We start from the raw sequence: 24,944 nt of genomic DNA, 5'->3' as shown, positions 1-24,944 counted from the left end.
GAAAAACGAGTCAAGGACAAAAACAAACAATTTGCAAATAGCCAAAAAACATGAAAACATGCCCAACCTCAGTAAAGGTTAAAAACAAACTAACAATGAGATAGGATTTATTATCCACTAGATTGACAAAAGTTTAAATGACCAATGTCATCCAGTTTGGGGAAGGTGTGGGCATCAAATTGCTGCCAGTAATTTCCCCTCTAGGTAACAGAAACAATTACTTTATATACATATACATTTTTAAGTGATGCGTTCATTGATATCTTCAGATGCAGTAAAACAAAAACCAAACAAAAAGCCCCCCAAAACAAAACTCCCCTTCACAAGGAAGGAAAAGGCACTTTACTAAGCCTTAAACACAATTCTAAAACTAAAATTCCAAAAACATTTTGATCTCTGAAGAGGACTATTTTGAAGGACATCAGTGACTTGGATGATGCCTTCCGGTGTGTTGGTTACAGTGCCCCTCCTCCCACTCTGCAGAGGGCAGCAGCACTCAGACCCCGGCAGGTGGGGCACAGATCTCCAGACCAGAGGCCTGGGGGAAGCCACGCTACTCAACAGCCAGCTGTGCTCTCTCCTGCACTGTGATTCTTCCCACACTTGTGTACAGGCCTGGGTTGCACTGGGCGGACAGTCTGCCTCTCATATTCTTTGCCCAGGCATTGCTATGTCTCCAGCCTCCCATGCTGAAACACACTTGCCGGTATTTGAGCCCTTATGACACCCAGAACCTGCAATAAAATAAAAGACCCAGTTTCTCTGGAGGATCACTGAGCCAAGGACATAGCGTTCTACCTATACAATGAAATGCAGATTTCCCAATAAAAGGCAAAATTCTTGACTTTGGGAGCTTGAATAGGATGGAAAAGAATTCCAACTGGTTAAATTTATGGCATTCAAAAAAGCCCTGAGAATAATTCTTGTCTCTGAGCCCAAGATGCTGTCACCTTGCCATGGATTGTTGAAGTACTCACAGTGTGCTCCCATCCTCAAAGCTGTGCCCCGAGACAGCCTAAATTGGTCAATAAACAGTTTTGCTGCCTCTTCTTCTGAAATTAAGAATACTTTAGCTTAACTAGTACCAGGGAAAAATGTACAGGAGGCTGTATTTAGGTAAAAACTGGTTGGACACTGTGTGGTTGCACATTCGGATCATGAAAGCAATGCCAATAATTCTCCTTCCTGCTCTGTATTTAAAAGAGAAGCACCATAAAATACTGGTCATATCAGGCCTGAGGGCCTACCAAGGTAGGCTGTGCAGCGAGACTGCTGGGTTCACACTGGCACCATCGCTCACCAGCTCTGGGCCAGTGGAAGCCTGCAGGTGTCTCTGTCCCTCAGACTCCTCGTCTGAAACACGGTGGCACTAACAGAGCTCCCCTCAGAGGGCCATGACGAGAGGCAACTGAGTCAATACCTTTACCGTGCCACCCGCACAATGAACACTGAAGTGTTGGTTCCTACCAGAAGGCAGAAGGTGGTGGAGCTGGAGGAGCTGCCAAAGGACCTGAATGTCCACCATTAGTTTGACAACCCATGTAGAAGGCATTTATCCACATGTTCTGCCCGAGCTGTCTTTGGGCGTTTCATGTGTTTGGCCACTTACATCTGGCACTCACCACGTGCCTCCATGTGTGTGTCATCTCCCTAACTAGATGGTGAGCTCCTGGTGGGCAGGAACAGTGTCCTAACCCAGCACATAGTCTCGTACCCAGTAGGCACTCAGCAGATACTTGACTGACTCTGCTCGCTGTCCATATGGGGAGTGGACTGGACCCAAAATGTCAATCTTACAAATTCCATTTAAATGGGCTTTTCTAGAAGTACAGCTAGATCTGTCAGGACACATTTAACAAAAGCAGAGATAGACATGGGTTTCTGAGATTCCTCTGGGCAACAACACATTACAAGGTGCCGCCATTTCCCCAGGCAGGTGTGTCCTCTTATCCACTGTCTTCGAGCTCTCTGCTCATCCTGAGCAGGGGCATCCCCGCTGCCCAGTCCAGAGCTCCAGGCTTGTGGGGACTCCATCCAGATTCTGAGCCAGCAGTCAGTGCCCCGCCTAAGGCAGTCTCCAAGGCCACATTGGCTCAGAGCCACCCATCTGGGCTGCCTCCTCCGCCACCTTGAGTATTTACAGTTCAGGATCTTACTCTAACTTCCTGGCCATCTGGTCTAAAACTGCCAAGCTATGCAATTTAAACTGGAGAATGCTGTATCTCTGGAGTTCATTTGTTCATTCAGCAAGCTTTCCTGAGGGCCTGCTATATTCTAGGCCCTGACCACATTCTTAAAATACTAAATCTTAAAATAACTAACACATCATTATTGAGCGTATGTGCCAGATACTATGTAAGTGCCTTAAATCCATTGTCTAATTGAACTCAGTGAGGTTGGTCTTCTCCCTATTTTATAGATGAGGAAAAACGAGGCACAGAAAGAAATGCAGTAACTTGCCTGAGATCACACAGCGAGCTGCAGGGCCTGCATGACACCTGAAACCAGGTTTGTCTGACACAGAGCAGGCACCCTAATCACAAAGCTTGCTGACTCTGCGTGCCCCTACTTAATTTATTTCTCTTTTCTGGCTTTATGACTCTTGCTCATGTCACCCTTAGCACCTCGAGTCAAAAGACCTGGACTAACTGCATCTTGCCTATTTCCTGGCTCTTCTGGGCCAGAGTTGATGTAACAGAGAACCAATCCCCTGATGCTAAATAAAAAAGTGAAATCCAGGTTAGGCTTAATAACACCCCTCTCAGCAGCCCCTACCTCCTTCCTCCCTTTCCCAGCTTCCCCCTCCCTACTCATTGTTCCAAGTTCTCCCCTTCCTTTTTCTACCTTCTCCTCAATGTGCCCGCTCAGGTATCCCACAGGCTCCCCAGCTCAATCCCAGACTGAACTCACCTCCCTTCCTGACTTCTCTGCTTGGCACTCAAGTCGAAAACCTCAGTCACCACATGAGAAGGGATATATAGCACAGTAGTTTAAAATACGGGCTCCACATTCAGACTGCCTGGGTTCAAAATTCTGGATCTGTCTCTACCAGCTGACATTGCTTAATCTAGCTGTAATATCAGTTTCTCCATCTGCAAAATGAGAATAAAAACAGTATCTAACAAAAAGGAAACTATTTTTGCAACAAATGGGGCTGGAATAACTGGATTTCCACAAGGGTAAAAAAGGGCCTTTCCTACTTCACCACACACAAGACTTCATTTGAGGTGGATGACAGACCTGAGCATAAAAACTCTAGCTATAAAGCTTCTAGATGGAAACATAAGAGATTGCCTTTGTAATCTGGGGACCAGTAGAAATTTCTTTGGACACAGAAAAAAATAGCCTTACCCTCAAAATGATAAATTAGGCGTCATCAAAATTTCAAACTTCTGCTTATCAGAAAGACACTATTTTGAAAATGAATAGGTAAGCTACAAATTAGAAAAAGTATTTGCAAATCACATATATGACAAAGAATCAGTATTCAGAATAAATAAAGAATTCCTACCACTCAATAATAAAAAGATAATTTGATTTTTAATGGGCAAAATATTTGAATAACAGTTCAGAAAGAAAGATACACAAATGGTCAACAGACACATGAAAAAGTACTTAAAATCCTTAATCATTAGGGAAATACAAATTACATCCACAATGTGATGCTGCTATACCGTATCCACCAGAATGGCTAAAATGTAAAAAGACTGACAACCCCACTGCCGAGGATGTGGAGCAACCAGATGCTACACATCGTTTGTAGAAATATAAAATGGAACAGCCACTTCCACAGTGTCTTATAAAACTAAACACAGACCTATCTCATGATCCAGCAATTCCACTCCCAGATATTTACCCAAGAGAAATTAAAACATATATCTTCCAAAAAATACCTGTGCACAAAGATTCACAACAGCTTTATTCAGAATAGCCAAAAACTGGAAACAGCTTTTGACAAAAACTGGAAGTGGGACAAATAACTTGTGGTATAGCCATACAACAGCACACCATTCAGCAATAAAAAGGAATGAACTGACATGTGCAGCAACATGCGTGAATCTCAACAGTATCTTGCCAAGTGAAAGAAACTTTAAACCAAAGAGTGCATACTACACTCTCCTCTTTATATGATGTTCTAGGAGAGGCAACATGAATCTACGACTTAAATATCTGAATAGTGGTTACATCTAGAGAGTAGGGATGGAGACTGGCTGAGGAGGAAGAATATAAAGGAATTTTGTGGGATGCTAATAATATCCAAATCTTGAAAAAGTCTTGGGTTGCACAAGAGCATGCTTTTGCCAAAAGTCATCCAATGATACATTTGAGGTTTGTGTAGTTCACTGCAAGTAAATTTTACCTCAAAAGAAAAATAATGTAAACACTACTGAAGTCTAGTTAATGGTATGCATGCTTAAGTATTCAGGGGGAAATGCACTAATATCTGAAACTGACTTTGAGATGCATTACAAAAACAAGATGGACTGATGCAGCGGTCCCCAACATATTTGGCACCAGGGACCAGTTTCATGAAAGACAATTTTTCCACAGACCAGGGTTGGGGATATGGTACAGAGGTCAAGTGGTGATATGCAGCCCATCTCCTAACAGGCCACAGACTGGTACCGGGCCATGGCCCAGGGATTGGGGACCACAGGACTGATGGATGATAGAGGAATGGACAGACAGGTGATAAAGCAAATACAGGAAAATGTTAATTTTAGAATCCAGGTGGTAGGTATATCAGTATTGACTCTACATGTGTATCAACTTTGCTGCACATTTCAAAACTTTAATAACAAAATTATAAAGAATAGTCCCTACAATACAAGATTGTTGCATCATGTTCCGTGCTCACTTCCCTGTGAGCACTCACCATCACCCCCAACACCTGTTAATCTCACAATCACTCACATCCCGCTCCTTGCTGGCTCTCTTGCAATCTCTAGCTCAGCACAGGTCCTGGTCCCATACCTGGATTTCAAACCCCATTTTTGGTATGTGCCCTACTCCAATCTGTCCTGAATGTCACTGCCAGGTCAATCTTCCTAGTTCATAGCTCCTATTATGCACACCCTGTTGCTCAGCAGTATTCGATGACTCTCCATCAACGAATGACATCTACACTCCTTGGCCTGCAACAAGGCCCTTGCATTCTAGCCTTACTCTCCCATTGCCCTAGAGAAATACAGAAATTCTCTGCTATAGTCAACCAGATTACTGTTATTCTTTAACATACCATATACCCTCTATCTCCACACCCACGTCTCTTCCACTGGAATCTATTCCCAATCCATAGCTTTTAGCAGTGCAGCATATAAACAGAAGCAGAGTAGAAAACTTTGGCATTAACAGATAGGAGTTTTGAGTCTTCCTATAGATAGTCAGCTGCACTAAGTCAGCCACAAAAAACAGCTACTCCGTGTATTGTGTGTTCATTCATGCTTTTGCTCACTTGCTATACTCATCATATCCTAGATAATCTGCTAGATGCTTCAAAAAAGATAGATACAGCGGGCCCTGCCCTGAAGCAGCTCAGTTAGTGAAGAGTGAGCTAGACTAAAGCAATCACTACTCACCATAAGTCCTGGGCTGAAGCCGGCAGATTTCACTCAAGGTTCACTCCAAATTGAAACTGGTGAGAACGTGGTAAGATCTCTGTGGCACTTTCAACACATGGCCTCAAAATCTTTGACACTCCTCCCGTCAAGGTGGGGGAGGGAGGTTATGCCCCTCCCTCTTGAATGTGAGCAGGTCTATGACTGCTTTGACCAACAGAATATGACAAAAGTGACACTATGTAACTTCTGAGCCCAGGTAATAAAAGACCAGACAGTTTCCACCTGGCTCTCCTGGAATGCTCCCTCTGGGAACACCTGCTCCAGGCACCGAGCCACTATGCTGTGAGGACGCCCAAGCCACATGGAGAGAGAGGCCCCACATAGGCACTCAGGCTACATGGGTCCCAGCTGAGCCCAGCCTTCAAGTCCTCTCAGCCTAGGCACCAGATGGTAAGTGAAGGAACCTCCAAATGATTCCACACCCCAGCCATTCGGGTCTTCACAAGCCATCTCCACCATGTCCTGTTCAAATTCCTGACCCACAGAACCCCTAAGCATGATAAAATGATTATTGTTTTATACCACTATGTTTGTGGGTATTTTGTTACCAGCAACAGATAACTGGAACAATCCCTACAGAAACAGGTGCCACTTATGGCAGGGCCCTGGGCAGTATCGGCTAGTGGGCTGGAACTGACAAAGAGTGACATCCCTCGGATTATAACGTTTACATTTTTACCACATTTATCAAGTTTACAACACCTTCATCTTTTTCAACATTCAACAAATACATATCGGATGCTGAGTATGTGACAGACACTATTTTTATTTTTTATTTCAATAGATTTAGCGGGTACAAGTTGAATTGCTACATGTATGTAACATATAGTGATGAAGTCTGGATTTTAGTGTACCCATCACTCAAACAGTGTACATTGTACCCAACAGGTAATCTGGATAAAAACCCTTACCCTCAAGGAGCTTATCCTTTAGTGGAGAAAAAAGGCAATAAGTGAGACAAATAAGTGAAATATAAACCATATTAGATAGGGGTTAAGTGCAGAGAAATAAAATAAAGCCAAGAGAGGGGACATGAAATATCAGGGTGAGGTTGGAATTTTAGAGGGTGGCCAGGAAAGGTCTCATGGAGAAGGCGACTTGAATAAAGTCCTGTTGGAAAGGCCTAGGATGGGAAATGCCAGTCATCCCCTCTCCAGCACACTCCCCCTGTCAGCTACTCACACCTGTCACCCAGAAAGACCTCAAGACAACCCTTAAGGTCAAGGAGCTTGGGCATCTCTAAAACATCAACTCTCAAATAAGAATTCTGTGATGCCAAAGCAGGAAGGGACCTCATAAGATATCCAGTCCCTTTCTCTCACCTTTCAGTGGAGAAACTGAGGCCATGATGCTTCAGGCAGCCTAAGACTTAACATGAGATCTGCACATCTACCCAGTCCCACGCTGTTTCTACTACTCCCCACTGGCTCCCAGAACACCCCTTTCCCTTGGTAACAATGCTCTTTCTCCTTTGCCTGCATCACCACAGCCAAAAGCACCTACCCCTCCACAGGAGTCAGTAGTTTGGGGACCAATTCTTAGGGTAGGTGGAATTGGGGAGGCCAAGAACGGAAGCAGCACTGGCCCTGGACAAATGTTCAGCATTCCCACCAGTGGTGCTGTTACTCCTCATGATATCTCCATCAACAGCTCCTCCACAGTGCAGTCTGTGATGAGGAAATTGCACATTTTCTATCTTCTTTTCCCAGCCACTCTGTTGTGTGTTGAATTGTGTCCCCTCAAAAGCCATGTTGACATCCTACCTCCAGATACCTGTGAACGTGACCTTTTTTGGAAATAGGGTCTTTATAGATGTAATCAAGTTAAGATGAGGTCATACTGAATTAGAATACCTTCCAATTCAATGACTGGTATCCTTAAAAGAAGAAGGAAATTTGGACACAGACACACAGAGAGGACACCATATGAACATACACAGACACGGAGTGGGGAGAAGTCCATGTGAAGACAGACAAAGAGACTGGAGTGGTCCGTGTACAGGCCAAGGATGCCAAGGATTGCTGGTGACCACCAGAAGCCAGAAGAGTAAAGGAAGGATCCTCCCTTAGAGCCTTCAGAGAAAGCATAGCCCTGTTGACACCTTGGTTTCAGACCTCCAGCCTCCAGACCTGGAAGAGAATAAATTTCTGTTGTTTTAAGCTACCTAGTTTGTAGTACTTTGTTACAGCAGCCCTAACAAAATACCCGCTCCTGCATAAAAAGTCTTGAGCCAGCCATGGTCCCCATACACAGTCTTCCTCCCTGCAGTCCCAGGTCCAGATCTCAGAAGCAGCACCTGTCTCCCCCAACACTACTCCTTCTTATCTACCTACCGTGCACATGCAAAGACCTCCCACAGAGCCCTGCAGAAAGCGAGGTGGGAGGTCAGCCATTTCTAGAGTGTTCAGTACAGTTGGCTGACTAGCCTGGTCTAGTCTTGCTATAGGCACAACCTATTTTATAAGGTTTGGCTCCAACCAGTCTGGGATTCGTTGGTCTTTTTGAAGGGTGGTTATTATAACCCTCAATGACTGATAAATGATGGATGGGTCCTCTGATGGGCTGAGAGGTTGCACAGAAGTGCCACCCACGGGAGATGGATCACTCTTGTGGGTCCACTAGCAGCCTTTTAAATGGGAGGCATCTTACTAAAAGGCTATTTGGCAATATGGAACAAAAGGGAAAAAGAGCATCATACCTTTTGACCTAGTAATGCTTTTCTTGGAATATAATCCAAGAGAAGGATACAGTAGAAAAAACGAACCATTTGCACAAAGATAATTTAGCAGTGTTACTCATAATAGTAGAATAAGAATTGGAAACATCAACTGTAGAACAATTATTAATAAAAGAGAGTATCATAATAATACCTAACATTTTCTGGGCACTTACTACTTGCCAGGCACTGTACCAAGTACTTTGCTTGGATTTTCTTGTTTAACCCTCACAAAAACCTTATGAGATAGCTGTATTATCCCTGTTTCTTTTTCCCTTTTTTTTTTTTTTTTTTTTGAGACAGAGTCTTGCTCTCTTGCCCAGGCTGAAGTGCAGTGGCATAAGCATAGCTCAGTATAACCTCAAACTCCTGGGCTCAAGCCATCCTCCTGCCTCAGTTTCTGAGTAGCTGGGACTACAGGCATATGTCACCATGCCTAGCTGATTTTTTTTCTTTTAGAGATGGGGTCTGGCTATGTTGCCCAGGCTGGTCTCAAACTCCTGGCCTCAAGCAATCCTCCCACCTCCTGGGTCTCCCAAGTGCTGGAATTGCAGGCATGAGCTACGATGCCCAGCCCGTTTCTTTATAAACAAAGAATTTGTTCAAGGTCACACAACAAGGAAGTAGCAAGTGATCACTATTTTATACCCTCTGCTTAACTTGAATCATGACTTTACTGTGGCCATCTGATTTTGGACAAGTTCCTTTTAACTTCCCTAAGCCTCAGGCCATCCACTATAAAATGGAATCAAGAACAATATCATAGGAATCACAAAGATCAAATTCAAAATATGTGAAAACAAGTAAGCTGTAAAGCATTACCCAGATGAAAAGCATTTATGGCCACTCAAATGATAACTCTGAATATCTTATGCGGCAGGCCTAATTATAGCCTATTTTACATGCCACATTGAACACATTGAATAGCTGAAATTTCATCATTTATGCAGCAGGTGATTAACATCGTTTTTAACCAGAGTTGACACAGGAGATCTGTGTTTTGATACTGTTTTAAGATACAATAATACAAGATTATCTCAGGGGGACAAAACTAGAACTTTATCTAATTCCCAATCCTCAACAAGTATTACGAGCTCCCTACTAAAAGCCCTGGTCTGATTGTTCCAGAGGGCAGTGAGGCCTTGGTCTGAGGCGGGCTGGGTAGTCTGGAAGCAGCCTTCTTAAGCCACTGACTTTCTGCAGGAAAGGCAGGGACCTTGTCCCCTAACCGCTATGCCCCGGGGTCTAGAACCTTGGCAGGAGGAAAGCAGAGACCCGATAGGATGGAGGCATTCTGAAGGCAGTCAGATATTACTCTTTCACTCCTCTGTCACTGGGTGGTTGTAAGGAGGGTTATTATTGTCACCAGGTCCCAGGGCCTAGCACCAACAAATCCTAGACACTTATGCAACTGGTTCCACTAAACAGGGACTGGCACAGCCACAGGTTCCCATCCCAGTGAACCTGGCTGTGGTTCAGAAAAGATAAAAGACACAAACAACCCAAGGCATCACCCAGACCTACAGTCAGCCCTTCCTTGCCCCAAAGTAAAATCAGAGACTCAGACTTTGAATCTTCCCTACCCATCTTTCAGTCCAGAAATATCCAGGGAGGGAAAAAGTGACCAGCATGCCCTCTCCACATCTAGTCTTCTAACGGATTTCCCCATCATCTTTCCAGTTTGTTCTGCACTTCTCTATAGACTGTTGTCCACCACTCCTCTTCCCTCTCCCAGCCCAGAGAGAGTGGGGGGTTTAACATAACCCTCACAACAAAGAGGGTATGCACATCTCCATTTTATGAGGGAGTGAACTGAAGTTCAGAATCGTTAAATAACGTACCCAGGTTCACCCACCTAATAAGTTCTTGAGCTGGGATTCAAACACAGGTCTGTTAGCTCCAGACCCTTCCCATCAACCACCCATCCAACCTTCCCAATCAATGAGGAACAGCAGCTGGATGGATGATGCATGCTACCTATACAAAATCTGTTTGTCCTGCTGTGTCTCCATGGCTCTATCTGGTCCATACTCTGCAGACATGAAGGTCATTCAGGAGCCAGATGGCCCTGGCCCCTCCTGCTCTGCCCCCTCCCACACATGGGCACACCCCTCTGAAGGGGGCACACTCTTGGAAAGGGGTCTATCAAGCCCTTTTAGAACACCAGCACTGGGCTGGCATCTGGAGGCCCAAGTTCCTGGGCCTGCCAGCCCTGGTGCCAACCACAAGCCTCAGGAAAAGGAGAGAGTAATTAGAAAGCAGTGCCTCACAGACCAAACTTGAGTCATGTTTCCAAAATAGTGTCCACAATGAAAGATCAGCCCGGGGTCTGCAGTGACAGCGATGAGCCCAACTCCTCCACACAAGCCCCATTTCCTCTAGGCCCCTGGGGACCCAGCAGGGCAGCTGCAGCAGAGGTAGCACCAAGGTGCGCAGGTGTTTCCACCCAGCCACCGATGTTCACAAGCCGTCTGCTACGTGCTTGCTGGGACACTAGAGGTGGTCCTATCATGGCCGGTCCCTGAGCAGCTCATGGCTTGGTGACAACACAAGCTGAGAAGCAAACACAGGGCCAGAGCAGACCAGATGCTCTAAACCAAGTGAAGTGTACGTCGGGAATGCAATTTTTCTGGCTCAATAGTTGAAAATCAATCAATGTCATTTACCATGTTGGCAGACTAAAGCAGGGGTAGGCAAACTATGTGGCCCACAGGCCAAATCCAGCCAGTCTATTTTTGTAAATAAAGTCTTACTGAAACACATCCATGCCCATTCATTTACATATTATTATGTCTATGGGTCTTTTCAGGCTCCAATGACAGAGTTGAATACTTGTGACAGAGATGGTATAGCCTGCAAAGTTGAAAATACTTACTGTCTGCTTCTTTACAGAAAAAGTTCACCCACCTCTACTCTAAACTACTAAGAGAGAATCCTTTCATCCACAAAACTGAAGCAACCCCAACTCCGTCCACTCTCTTTTGTACAAACCACGTTGAGAGGCAGACAAGGCTTAGGGCCCAGACTGTCAGGCTAGAAGACCAGGCCACTGCTTCTGATGAAGGAAACGCTCATTGTATAAGTCCTATTCCCCCCGGCCCCTCCCCGGCAGAAGCCTCCAGGGCCCTTTGGAAGAATCTGGCACAAGCTTTGACTAAAGCTCTCATAATAAATGCATGGAGGTAGGAAAACTGGTTCTACACCTCCATGTCCCCCTTCCCAACCCAACTGTCCCAGAAAAGGAGAACCCTGGAGATCATTAGAAAGGAAGAAAAGTCTCAACTCAATAACCTAAGTATCCACTTTAGCAAACTAGAAAAGGAAGAACAACTAAACTCAAAGCAAGTAGAACAAATAATAAAGATAAGAGAAGAAATCAATGAAATTAAAGCAGAAAAGTAATAGAGAAAAATCAATGAAACCAACAAATAATTGACAAATCGCTAGCAAGATTGACAAAAAAAAAAGAGGATACAAACTATAAATGTCAGGAATGAAAGAGCAGACATCACTACAATTCCTAAAGACATTAAGAAGAAGAACATTTATAAATATTCTACCTTTTAGATTAAATAAACAAATTATCCCAAAGATACAAACTACTGAAAATAACTCAAGAAAAAACAGATAACCTGGCTACGCCTACATTTATTAAAGAATTTAATCTATTGTTAATCACCATCCCACAAAAAAACTTCAGGCTCAAGTGGCTTCATCGGCAAATTTTACCACAAATTTAATACATAAATAACAACAATGAACACTATGGGGGATGGGCACACTTACAACCCTGAGTCTAGCATAACAAAATTAATACATGTAACCAAAAACATTTGTACCTACATAATATTTTAAAATTAAAAAAAAATTATACAAACTCTTCCAGAAGATAGAAGAGAAGGAAACACTTCCCAACTCATGTTATGAGGCTACCAATACCCTGACATCAGAATCAGGCAAAGACGAGAAAAGAAAACTAGATCAATATCTTTCATGAATACAGACATTAAAAAAAACCCAACAAAATGTTAGCAAGCCAAATCCAGCAATATATATAAAAAATTAATACTACATCATGATCTAAGGGAGTTTATTCTGGGAGTGTAAGGCCAGTTAAATATTTGAAAACCAATTACTGTAATTCAGCATATCAGTAGACTACAGCAGGGGTCAGCAAACTATAACCTGGCAAACTATGACCAGCAGGCCAAATCCAATCTGCAGCCTGTTTTTGTGACTAAAGCTTACTGGAATACAGCTACAGCCATTCATTTATCTATCTATTGTCCATGGCTGCTTTCATGCTACAATGGCAGAGCTGAGTCGATCTATGAGAATTGAGTAGAGTTGAATAAAGAAAGACCTTATGGCTCACAAAGCCTAAAATACTTACTCTCTGGCTGTTATTAACTATTTTTCACTCCTACAACACTTCAATACCATGTATGTGGGCTTTTTCCTTACCTAAACCAAATCTCTAACTCTCCAGACACCAGCGGAGTGTCCTACAATTCAATTCAATTCTGACACTGTCTACCTGGAGTTAGTGTTAGACCCCTCCCACTAGCTAAGGGCTCAGTCTCACAAGACTGTCCCCACTTCAGATGCCAATCACGAGTCCTGGGCCCCTCATATTTCTGACCAACTGGCTATAAATCAGGGGTTCCCACAACCCCCTCCTTGGGTTCATAATTTGCTAGAACAGCTCACAGAACTCCGGAACACTCTTTACTTACATTTATTTACCAGTTTACTATACAGGCTACCTAGGAACAGCCAAATGGAAGAGGTGCATGGGACAAGGTATATGAGAAGGGGCATGGAACTTCTGTGCCCTCTCCAAGTGCACCACCTTGCCAGCATCTCAGTGTTATCAACCAATCCAGAAGCTCCCCAAATCCTTTAATTAGGAGTTTTTATGGAGGTTCCCTTACATAGGAATAATTGATTAAATCCTTGGCCATTAGTGATTGGCTCAATTTTCAGCCCCTCTCCCCTCCCTGGAAGTTGGGAGATGGCATGGAAGTTCCAACCTTCTAATTACATGGTTGGTTCCTGTGACAATCCAGACCCCATCCTGAAGCTACGTAGGGGCCCACCAAAGTCACCTCATCAGCATAAATTCAGGTATAGTTGAAAGGGGCTTACTATGAATAACTTAAGACATTCCTCTCATCCCTCTGACTCAGGAAATTCACAGGGTTTTAGAAGCTCTGTGCCAGGAAATGAGAATAAAGACCAAATATATATTTCTTATTATATCACACTGCCCTTTACAAAAAAGTTTGCCAACTCACAAACAAAAGAAAAAAAATGATCATTTCAATAAATCCAAAAAAGCACTTGAAAAAAAATCATTATCCATTTATGATTTAAAAAAAAAACTCAGCAAACTAGGTATAGAAGAAAACTTCTTCAGCCTGGTAGAAGATATCTACAAAAAACTTACAGCTAACATCATGCATAATGATGTCAGACTGAACATCTGCCTCCTAAGATTGGAAATAAGGCAATGATGTCTGTTTTTACCACTCATTTAACATTATACAGGAGATCCTAATCAGCACAGTAAGGCAAGAAAAATAAATAAAAGTCAATGAAATTAGATTGGAAAAAATAAAACTGTCTTTATTCAGAGGATGACATGATTATCTATAATGAAGGCGTCAAAGAATCTTTACAAAAAGCTACCAGAACTAATAAATCAGTTTAGAAAGGTCGTAAGATATAAGATCAATAAACAAAATTCAATTGTTAAAAAAATTAAAAAGCTCAGGGAAACAGTTAGAGGCAGATGAGGGCTGAAAATTGGTTCTATAACCCAGCCTCCTAAATTGTTTAAATTACACATTATTATTTGTTGGTTAACTACAAATAATTAGATACTAATTATATTAGGTCTCCAAATTATTACTATTTATTTTGTACTTTATTTTGCTGTGCTTTATTCTGATTAAAATTTTTTAAAAATCCATTAAAGTTAAAATAATAAATCAATTGTATTTATAAATACTAGCAATGAATGATTAGAAAATAGAATTTTACTAAAAGTACCATTAAAAATCGCACCAAAAACATGAAATACGTAGCTATAAATCTAACAAAATTTGTTTAATACTTATATGTTAAAAACTACCACACACTGATAAAAAAATCAAAGATGATTTAAATAAATGGAGAAATATAGCTTATTTATGTACTGGAAGACTCAATGTTGTTAAGATGTTAGTTCTCCCCAAACTGATCTATAGATTCAATACAACACCCATCGAACTTTATATAGAAGCCAACAAAATGATTCTGAAATTTATATGAAAGGCCAAAAGATCTAGAATGGCCAAAACAATTTTGAAAAGGAAGAAATAAGTTGAAGGACTCACATTTCCTGATTCCAAAATGTAATGATAAAGCTACAATAATCAAGACAGTGTGGTATTATTGAATGAATAAACACATAAATCAGTGGAACAGAAGACACCCCCACATACATGCTCAATTGATTTTCAAAAAAGCTACAAAGACAATTAATATGAGATGGGTAATATTTTCACTATAGTGCTAGAACAATTGGACATTCATATGCACAAAAGAATCTCTATCTATACCTTGTACCATGTACAAAAGTTAACTCAAAATGAATCAGAACTAAATGTAGAACCTAAAACTATAAAACATCTTGAAGAAAGCATTGAAGAAAATCTTATTGACCTCACATTAGGTAAATATTTCCTAGACACACCACCAAAAGCACAATACATTTTTGAAAATTGATAAATTGAACTTCATCAAAATTAAAGACTACTGCTCTGCAATACCATTGTTAAGAGAATGAAAAGACAAGCTACAGACAGTAAGAAAATATTTGCCAAACATGCACTTGATAAAGGACTCATGTCCAGAATATATAAAGAACTCTCAAATCTCAATCATAAGGAAACAGACAATCCAATAAAACCCAGGCAAAAGACTTAGACACTTCACCAAAGATGATATATGTTTGGCAAATAAGTACAAAGATGCTTAACATCATTCGTCACTAGGGAAATTCAAATTAAAAACACAATATGATAACACTACATCTATTAGAAGAGATAGATGTCTAAAATTTTAAAAGATCTGACAATACCAAGTGCTGAAAAGGATGTAGAAACTATAACCCTCATAAATTGCTACTGGGAATGCAAAATGGTACAGCCACTTTGGAAAACAGTTTGGCATTTTATTATAATACATTTACCATAGCAGCCAGCAATCCCACTCCTAGGTATTTACCCATGTGAAGTGAAATCTATGTTCACATAAAACCTATACACAAATATTTATAATGAATTATTCTTTATCACCTAAAACTGGAAACAACTCAAATGTCCTTCAATTGGTGAATAGGTAAACACATTGTGATACATCCCTACAAAGAAATAGTACTCAGCAACAAAAAGGAAAAGCTACTGACATACGCAACACTGTGGATGAATCTCAAACCTGTTATGTTAAGTGAAGGAAGGCACACTAAAAAGGCCACATACTATATGACTCCACTTATATGACATTCTGAAAAAGGCGAAAACATAGGACAGAAGACAGATCAGTGATTGCCAGGGTCTGCAGTGGTAGAAGGATTGACTAAAAAAGTACACAAGGCAGTTTTGGAGGGTGATGGAACTGTTCTGTATCTCAATTGTAATGGTGCTTATATAACTATATATAGTTTGTTGAAACTCAGAATTTACATTAAAATAGGTGAATTTTACTCTACATGAATTATACCTCAATTCTTTTTAATTGAGAAAGAAAAACATGTCTTCAAAAAATTCATTATAATGCAGCATTGAAAAGTTATTGTGTACCTGGCAAAGTGTCTATCACTTGTCAAGCAATGGAAGCAAAAGGCAGTAGAAACTGCCAAATTTATCACAGCAGAGTACACCAAGGCTAGGAAAAGTTGGTTAGACTAATTTATGTGAAACAGATGATCAGGTGGCTACTGAATATTTATTTTTTCAAAGCTTCCAGTTAACTTTTAGAAGAAGGTATTTAATTTTTAGCAATATTATTTACTTGTAGTAAAACGAGAACTGTAAGTTTAACCTAAAGGAAATGTACATAAAACCCTGGTAGATTTTAATATACCTCAGACTTACTATGGTAATTTTAAATGTGCTAAAAATGTCAAAATTGTGGGCACATATAAAAGTGGCCAAGGAAAGCAAAGACCATTAATAGTTCAATTTCACTTAGGACCATAGATGTAAAAAGTGCAAATAAAGTATTAGAAAATCAAAGCCAGCAGGTATTTAAAAAAAAACAACATAAAACTATACATCATGATCAGGTATTTATCCCAGGAATGCAAGGATGGATCAACATTCAAAAATCATAAGTACAGATTATGAAATACAGCATTTCCTGTTAAAATCATGTGTAACTCTGATAGACTAACACAGTTTACAAGGATCTTTATATTTTGATTACAATAATGATGAAGAAACTGGCATGCAATTTCATAAATAAAGGTCTATTGTAATTTAGAGCATTTTCCAAAATTGTGTATATTAAAAGAAGTACTTTTTTCCTGAGAAACTATAAAGTGATATGAATCATACAGACTATGGTAATTTGCAATGGAGAAAATATGGGAATTCATCTTCTTTTACCATGAAACTATTACCTTTATTTTTTCTCTTCAGCTAGCCTGGTTTCTGTTAACTTTAAAGAATCCTACCTAATACACAAATCAAAGAAATAATTACATTGTGAAAAATCAAATCTGGTTGACAACAGAATCACACAGAGAGCCTTGTGAAAACAAAGCTTCCTTGATCTCACCGAGGTCTGGGCTGAGGACTGGGAAGACATAGACTATTTTTCAAACAGGGCTTCCAAAGGGATTTTGTTATCAGCCAGTTCTGAAACCACTGCTATGAGGAAATAGAGGCATTAGCATCTCCCTTCCTTGAAGTTTTTTCAACATAGTTATAGATAGAAAATTTTAGCATGAGAAAAACTAAACAAAAGATTAAAACATTCCATAATAATATATGACTTGCTGCCTTAAAAAGAATTTTACAGAGACTAATTTCTACAGAAGTTGAGCCCGAGGAGGTCAGAGACAGCCACTGTTTGGATGCAGTGTCTGACGGGTGTTAGAACTTTACCCATTCCCTGAGCAAATACTTAAGGATAGAAGAACCTGTCCGTCAAAGAGGCAAGTGAGGAATACTGCAGGGGAGGATGAGCTCACAAAGACAGCAAGACAGGAAAATATAAAATGGGTGGAGAGGCAAGTATGGATGGGGTGGGGTCAGAGAGCATGGGGACCATGAGACTATACTTAGAGGTCAGACTATGGAGGCCCCTGAACTGCAGGTTAAGGTTTGGAGGCTTCTGAAGGGGGAGTGACAAAGTCAGACTATCCTTTAAGATTAACAAAGCATCGAGTGTACGATGTATTGGGGCCACAGAGAGGCCACAGTTAATGCTCCAAGTGTGAGCGGGTGAAGGTCTGGTCAGGAAAAACAGTAATACAAAAGTAAAACCAAGGGTCTCTCTGCCTGGGATAACCAGAATGCCCACAGAGGAGGAGCTGAGCCCCTAGGTGGCTGCCCAGCTGCAACAATAGGCCAGAGAATTCCCTAAAATATGCCATTGGGTAAAATCAGCAGCAACTGCATTAACTGTATCATGCCCACTTCTGTCTTTACAGAGAATAGCCACTCACTGTAAAGACAGAAGCTTCTGGTGGTGATCGGAGGAGAGTTGCAAGGTAAGGGCTGTGCTCCTCCAGGCACACTCTGAAACAACCTGCTGCCTTCTCAACAACTTATTAATTTCTACAAGGGCAGCAACCGAGTGAGTACAAAAATGATCTCTCTGTTGACACTGATAGGAAAATACCAAATGGGAGCACTTAACTTGGATGATGGGGAAGCTTAGGAATAGATCCGTTTTGTCATGTTCTACGAATAGACTCAGTACTTAGCTAAAAAGATGCATAAAATTCAGGAGAAAAATTAGAACTAAGTTATACCTGGCCCTCTAGAAGATATGATCGAAGAAGTGAGATAAATGAGTGGAAGGTGCCTTCTCATGGAGCAGCAGACAGCAAATCCCTTAGAATCTTTTCTTAAGCACTTCCACTCACCCCACGAGCCAGTCCTTCAACCCAGAGGTACCGAGCCCCTGTGGGGTGCCAGGCCCAGGCTACGAGTAAGGACACAAGATGAACCACAGCCTTTGACCCCCAGCAGTGCACGACCAGTGGGACACCACCCCTCACCACTGCATTGCAAGTAAAGGTGACCGAGCACTTGTTCCTCTGCTCACAGTCTCCTCGGGTAAGCAGACAAGAGCTCCTCTCTCCACTTAACGGATGCGCACACAGAGACCTGGAGAGATAAAGTCACGTGGCTGGAGACAGTGCTGCAGCTGGACCCCAAACCTCGGGCCTCTTCCTGGTTTGCACACAGCCTGGGAAGACATTCCACGTAGCCTAACACTGGGAAAGGAGAGTAGCACTCCCTCCAGGCTCAGAGTGCCAGGCAGAGCCTCCAGCTGTTCCTAAGGGTGAAAAGTCCTGGGGAGGACGGTGCATTCCAGAGCCAAGGCTGACACAGAACACAGGTATCGAGTCTGGATATTAAGTGGGGTGGGGGCTGGGACTCCAAGGGTGGGTGTGTAGATACTCGGTACCCAGGGGCCCTGGAGGCAGACAGATGACAGTGATCACAGTCTGGCCAGAAAAAGGAAGGGAGATTCACCCCTGCTCCCCCTGGCACCCTCAGACTAAAGAGGACAGCCTTCAGGCCAAGTGTGGTGGCTCACGCCTGTAATCCTAGCACTCTGGGAGGCCGAGGCAGGAGGATCATTTGAGCTCAGGAGTTTGAGACCAGCCTGAGCAAGAGGAGACCTTGTCTCTACTAAAAATAGAAAGAAATTAGCCAGATAACTAAAAATATATAGAAAAAATTAGCCAGGCATGATGGGGCATGCCTGTAGTCCCAGCTACTCGAGAGACTGAGGCAGGAGGATCGCTTGAGCCCAGGAGTTTGAGGTTCCTGTGAGCTAGGCTGATGCCACAGCACTCTAGCCCAGGCAACAGACGAGACTCTGTCTCAAAAAAAAAAAAAAAAGAACAGCCTTCAAAGACTCTAGAGAACCAGGTGGAGCAGATAATGGAACCAATTCATATCCATTCCTCCAGCCTGCATCAGGCCACTTACCTCCCCACCCCATCACCACCCTCCACCAGGATAGACAGAGTATGAGAACTGAGATGATGCCAGCTCTACCACTTCTGGCTTCTTGGGCCAGAGTTTCCTCCACAGTCCAATCCAAGGTCAGGTGGACTTGTCTCCTTCAGTCCTAACACCCTGCAATTCCAGAAGCAGGAAGTGAGCTACAATAAAGAAGGCATGGAGAGGGAACATAAAGCCCCAGAAACACAAAAGTCTTCCATGGTACTAGGTTTTTGCTCTGGCCATAGAATTGCTTATTATTTTTGACTGCATATAAAATTAAAACAAATCTGTTGAAGAATATTCTAAGCAGCAGAGGTAAAACAAGCCCAGCATGAAGGCTACCCCCTAAATAAATCTCAGGACAAAAAAACCTACATGTTTGGAAGCAGGTTCCACCAAGTTCCAGCAAGAGAGAGCTGAGAGCCTTCGGACACTGGAGCCAAGCGTCCCTGCCTCCCTCTCCCTGGCAAAAGCCCACCCTCCCTTTCTCCTCCTCATCTCTGAGGCCTTCCCCCATTGCTCCAGCCCCTGTCTTGCCACCCTTTAACTCTCTTAACAGAGTCTGTACCGCAGGATCTGGAAATGTTGTGTTGTTCCTGCTTTCTAATTACTTCGTATGTGTTAGCTGTCTCCCCACATAGACCCCAAGTCTCTTGGGCACACTGCCTTTGTTTTATAATCCTCCACAGAGCTAGATAGAGAGTAGGTACAAAATTAATGCTTGATGGCTGCTTTATAGGTCATCCCATAGACATGGAGAACACTACCTGCCATGTATAGTAATAGCTATTCCTCATTTTGTGCCTACTATTTATATTCATATAGTCATTTAATTTTTATAACCACCCTCATTGTCAGATGAGGAAACTGAAGTCAGTTCACAGAGTTTAAATGCCATGCCCAAGAACAGCCAATAAATGAACAGGACAGATCTGAACCCAAGTTTAACACCAAAGATCACATTCTAGCCTGGTGCTTCTTCCTGCTAGAAATCTGTAGGAGAGCTACCACACATTGGAAATCCTCAATCTCCAATAGCAAAAAAGGTAAACAGCATTCTCAATTATAAAAGCCCCAAACTGTGGGAGTTTGGTTCCCAAAAGATTATGAGAAATAACCCAGAAGGCCCTGGATTAACAAATTAGCATCAGATCTCAGGGCTCAGAGTCAGAAAAAAAAAATCAAGAAGCAGATCTGAAAGAAAAGGAAATCCTCTCCTCACCCTTTTCTTTTGTCTCTAGAGGGGCTTTCTGAGGACTCTGCACTCAAGATCGAGGGGAGGAGTGGAGGAGGGTGGAGTGAAGTGCCAGCAGTGGGGGGATGGGACAACACTGGGAAATTTGAGAAGCCAGATCTACCCCCAAATTCCCACAGCTCCCTAGTGGGGGGCCCATTGTGAGCATTCACCCTCAGACACCTTCAGAGGGACAGTGAGCAGGAGGGCTGTGAAAAGAAGGTGGTGTGACATTCTGCAAATCCATCCTAGCTTCAGACAGGGAGCAAATCTTGCTGGCCCTCCTCCTGCCCTGGCCCCACAGAGCTGGCTGTCACAGTACATTGCACAAGGGCTGCAGCCCTGGCACACCAGGTGCACGCAACAGGGCAGAAAGGGATGCCCCCGCTGGCCTGTAGAGACAAACACCAAGATCCACCCACCTTGAGTTTGTGAGGAGACTGCATTTGCTCAACCTGTCAGTGTCAAACAAAAGAAAAGTCTGCAGCCAACACTCAAGAAAGATTAAAGAGAATTCACCTGCGGAATTGCTCAGGTGGGATGGGGCGTAGCTTGTGCCACCACTGCTGCCCAGCAAACTCTCCTCTGCGTGCTTGTGGGCAGGAGGCTGGGGGAGCACAGGGAAGGGACAGGAGTCCCACAGCATAGGAGCACATCCCAGTGACATCACTCTGTGATCCACACTGGATCACTGACAGATGGCTGTTGACTCTGAGCCCAAGAACATCCAACAGACCCTGCTTGGACTCCACGTATATATTTTTCTATGCAAATGGCCCTACCTCATATCCTCTGCTCAATTTGGGCGAGGACAATGTCTTCTGCTGGGAAGGGTTACTTTTTACCGGTTGTTCTCTAAATTTCACTACATTGCAGAAAGGATAAGATAGGAAGCTTTTAAGAACAAACAATCTCCCAGCCTGAGTGTGTTGGTTTGAGTGGGAGAAGGGGCAGCTGGGCTTCCAAGTGGCCTAATATTTCCAGAATACCAAGAAGTGTTGTTCTCAGACACAGAACTATTTTTCTGAGAACTCAAGGTGGGCGGACCTTGGTGTTTGTCACTACAGGCCAGCAGGTGCATCCCTGCTAGCCTGTCCATACTCACGGGGACTCTGGACCCCTACTCCCAAGTAGGGCTGCACTCTCAAATCCCCACATTATGAACTTCTTAAAAGACAAAGACAATAAACCAACTAGCTGTGTTTCACAACCTCTAGGCTCAGCTTATTATTTTGAGGATAAAAGTAAGGGGTCATTCTCCTAGACACTGAGTACATAGTGACCCCAGTGCACTCATAATCTATGCCTCCGAGGCTGGCGAATAACTCGCTAGCCAGGATCAAGATCTCTTCCCCATCTCTGGCACTCAAAGGCCTCTCCCCTCTGCACCATCTGGGGCCAGCCGACTTCTCTGACAAGGCTTCTCAGCAGAAGCCCCCACCACCTGCCAGCCTGGAGCCCCACTCTGCAGTGACTGTACCTGTCTGTCTAACAGGTTCAAGCAGCAGGCGGGTCCACTTGACCTTACCAATTAGACCAGGGATGTCCCAGGGGCCTGGTCTGCTCTATACATGTTCTCTAAGGTCTGAGCCCTGGGGAAACAGTCTCCTGCTGAAGGGGTCAGCAAACATCACATAAAGAAAAACTGCTCCAAGGCTGCAGCTACCTTCCTCCTAGCTTGCCAGTTATTGCACAAAAGAAACTGAACAAGGGCAATGGACCAGCACAAATCCTTCACCACAGGGGATGGTTCTCCAGCTCACGCCTAGGTGTGTATGAGGACCAGCATCCTTTCATATCATCAGTGAACAAGACCTATATATCTTAGTGAAAAGGCTCTTGTGCATGTCCCCAGAGTACCCACTACCCAACCCAGCATCCAGAGTCCAACCACTCCCTACCTAGGACCAACTGCTCAGGCTCCCACTTGCTCCAGCTGGAGGCTCTTGGCCCACTGTGGGTGGCAGTCAAAAGGCAACCTCACCTGGGCAGCAGGAGAGAATATTCTACACTGTTCTAGAGCACTACGGTGCCAGCAGCATCATCCTCCACAGTCCTGCAGTATGCAGGACAGGGAAATAGACCAAGACAGAGGATCACAAATGAGAGAAGGGAATGAGGTTAAGGATTGAAGAGATAATGAAGGGGAAGAGGGAAAGTGAGAAAAACAAAAACAATTCTACTAGAACCCAAAATGCCTTTTAGTAATGCAATAAGGTTACCAGAAGTACCAAAAGTACCAAAAGTTTTCCCAGAGATTTGCACTGTTGATACCTAATGCTTTGAAATGTGTGAGGGTTCCCCAAATGGTCCTCTCAAGCCCCCCATTTGGAAAGAACTTATTGACAAGTTGTGTATTTCGATTAAAAAGATTCCATCAGGGCAGAGAAGAACACAGCCCCACTTGGAAGGTGGATGCAGGCTCTCAAAGGTTGGGGGGCATTGCATGCACTTTGCTCTTTGCAGTTGGGGAGAGGAGGGATGGTGAAAACCAGTGGCCTGAGGCCTGGAACATGCCCCCACCCAGCTCCCTGAATCACTTTAGCTAATTTTACTCCCTCTAGACCCCAATAGAGCTGGGTCTTTCTCCTTCTGGTTATGATATGGAAGGTGCCCCTTGCCCCTACATACACCAATAAAAGAAATCTTAGAAACCCTCTTCCCATCAGCACATCTTCACATCTGCAATACTACTAGAAATTCAGTCCTTTGAGTCTTGAAGGGTTTTAAGTTCCAGGGAGGGGCTCTACCTCAACCATTGACAGCTCAGCCTCCTGGGAATAGTTTACCCAAACTTTCCAACCTCAATGATCCGAGGACGCGGTCCCTCAACAATGGCACCCTAGTTAAAGCGAAGGAGGCAGAGCGTGGGGTGGGGGGAATGTGAGGTGGGGAGCACCAACAAGTCTGCTAAGCCCACGCCCAGTGTCGCCTGGGATGACCAGGTCCTGGCACCTGCGGGTCGCCTTCACCGCCCTACCTTCCCAGAATCACATTTGGGCTGGAAGGACCTTCACGTGGCACCCCGTCCCAGCGGCCGTCGCCGGGTCCTCCTGCAAAGGGCTTGGGAGCTGGGAGAACAGCCCGCTTCTCCCGCTTGGGGAAGAGCGGCGATTTGCGCCCCTCAAATCAAAGGCACCCCTTCGGGTGATTCCTGCAGAGAAGCCGCATCACTGTTCCCAAACACTTCGTCTCCCCAAAAGAAAACTCCTGCTGCCTGGTGTCACTGGAGCCGGCCCCTTAACGCCCCCAACTCCTTGGCGCACCTAGGAGCCCGTCTCCAATAGAGAAGCCGGGCGGCACCGGCTTTGGGAGGGTCCCGGCCCCCACCCGGAACTCCCACCCGTCGGAGTCTTGACTCCCAGGGGCCGCGCCGGGACAAAAGCGTGGGGCGCGCTCACTCACCCGCGTGGCGAAGGCGGCCCGAGGGCCGCGGCACCGGTACTCGGTGGGGGCGCACCGGCCGCGGGCGCACAGCGCGGGCTCCGCGCTCTCTCAGCGCCCGCCTGCCGACCCAGCGGCACTGGGAGCCTGCGGGGCGCGGCCAGGACAGGGCGGGGTGAGCGACCCGGCGACAGAGCAAGTGGGACAGCGAAAAGCGGACGCGCGGGTGCGAGCAAGTGAAAGCGCGGCGCGGCCGGTCCGGACTCAAACTGGAGACTCCGGCTCACACGCGCTGATTTGCATGTCATTTGCATGGCGCTCCAAGAGTGGACCTGCCGTTCTTCCCGCCACGCCCACCCGCGCTCTCCCTCCGAGTCCCGAGCCCGGCGTCGGCCGCGGAACACAGCGCCGGCCGCAGACCCACCTCGCCCCTGTCCCGCGCCGGCCGATTCCTCCTCGCACACCGGGCGCTCAGCGTGGTGCGGTGCTGTCGTGTGTGCCCTAGCCCCGGGCGGGGGTCTGGGACGGGGAGACCTGGGATTTACATAGAGTTCCGATGATAACTCTGTGAGCTTGCATGAGACATTGGCTGTCTCTGGGCCTCAGTTTTCTAACCTGTAAAATGTAGATGTAAAATGAAGATGTCAGCGGAACCTACAAGTTCTTGAAAAAAAAAAAGGGGGGTGTTTTTGTTTTTGGCTTGCCTTATATTTAGTTTGCACCTGATATAAAATATTTCACAGAGTTTCCTG

The 24,944-nt window shown here is 44.1% G+C and overlaps 1 protein-coding gene across 2 annotated transcripts in view; it reads right to left on the bottom strand.

Moving 5' to 3' along the window:
* The window catches only part of MYLK (myosin light chain kinase), a 258,430-nt gene extending 233,707 nt beyond the window's left edge, over positions 1–24,723 (bottom strand). The window contains exon 1 of one of the 2 annotated variants that reach the window (XM_045540120.1): positions 24,617–24,723. The gene's annotated coding sequence lies outside the window, so the exon portion shown is untranslated. The remainder of the gene's footprint in view (positions 1–24,616) is intronic. The other variant, XM_045540116.1, reaches the window with a different exon arrangement.
* Positions 24,724–24,944: the final 221 nt, after the last annotated feature.

Source organism: Lemur catta, chromosome 1, assembly GCF_020740605.2.
Source record: "Lemur catta isolate mLemCat1 chromosome 1, mLemCat1.pri, whole genome shotgun sequence".
Taxonomy (NCBI): domain Eukaryota; kingdom Metazoa; phylum Chordata; class Mammalia; order Primates; family Lemuridae; genus Lemur; species Lemur catta.
This window is presented reverse-complemented; position numbering and strand designations above follow the sequence as displayed.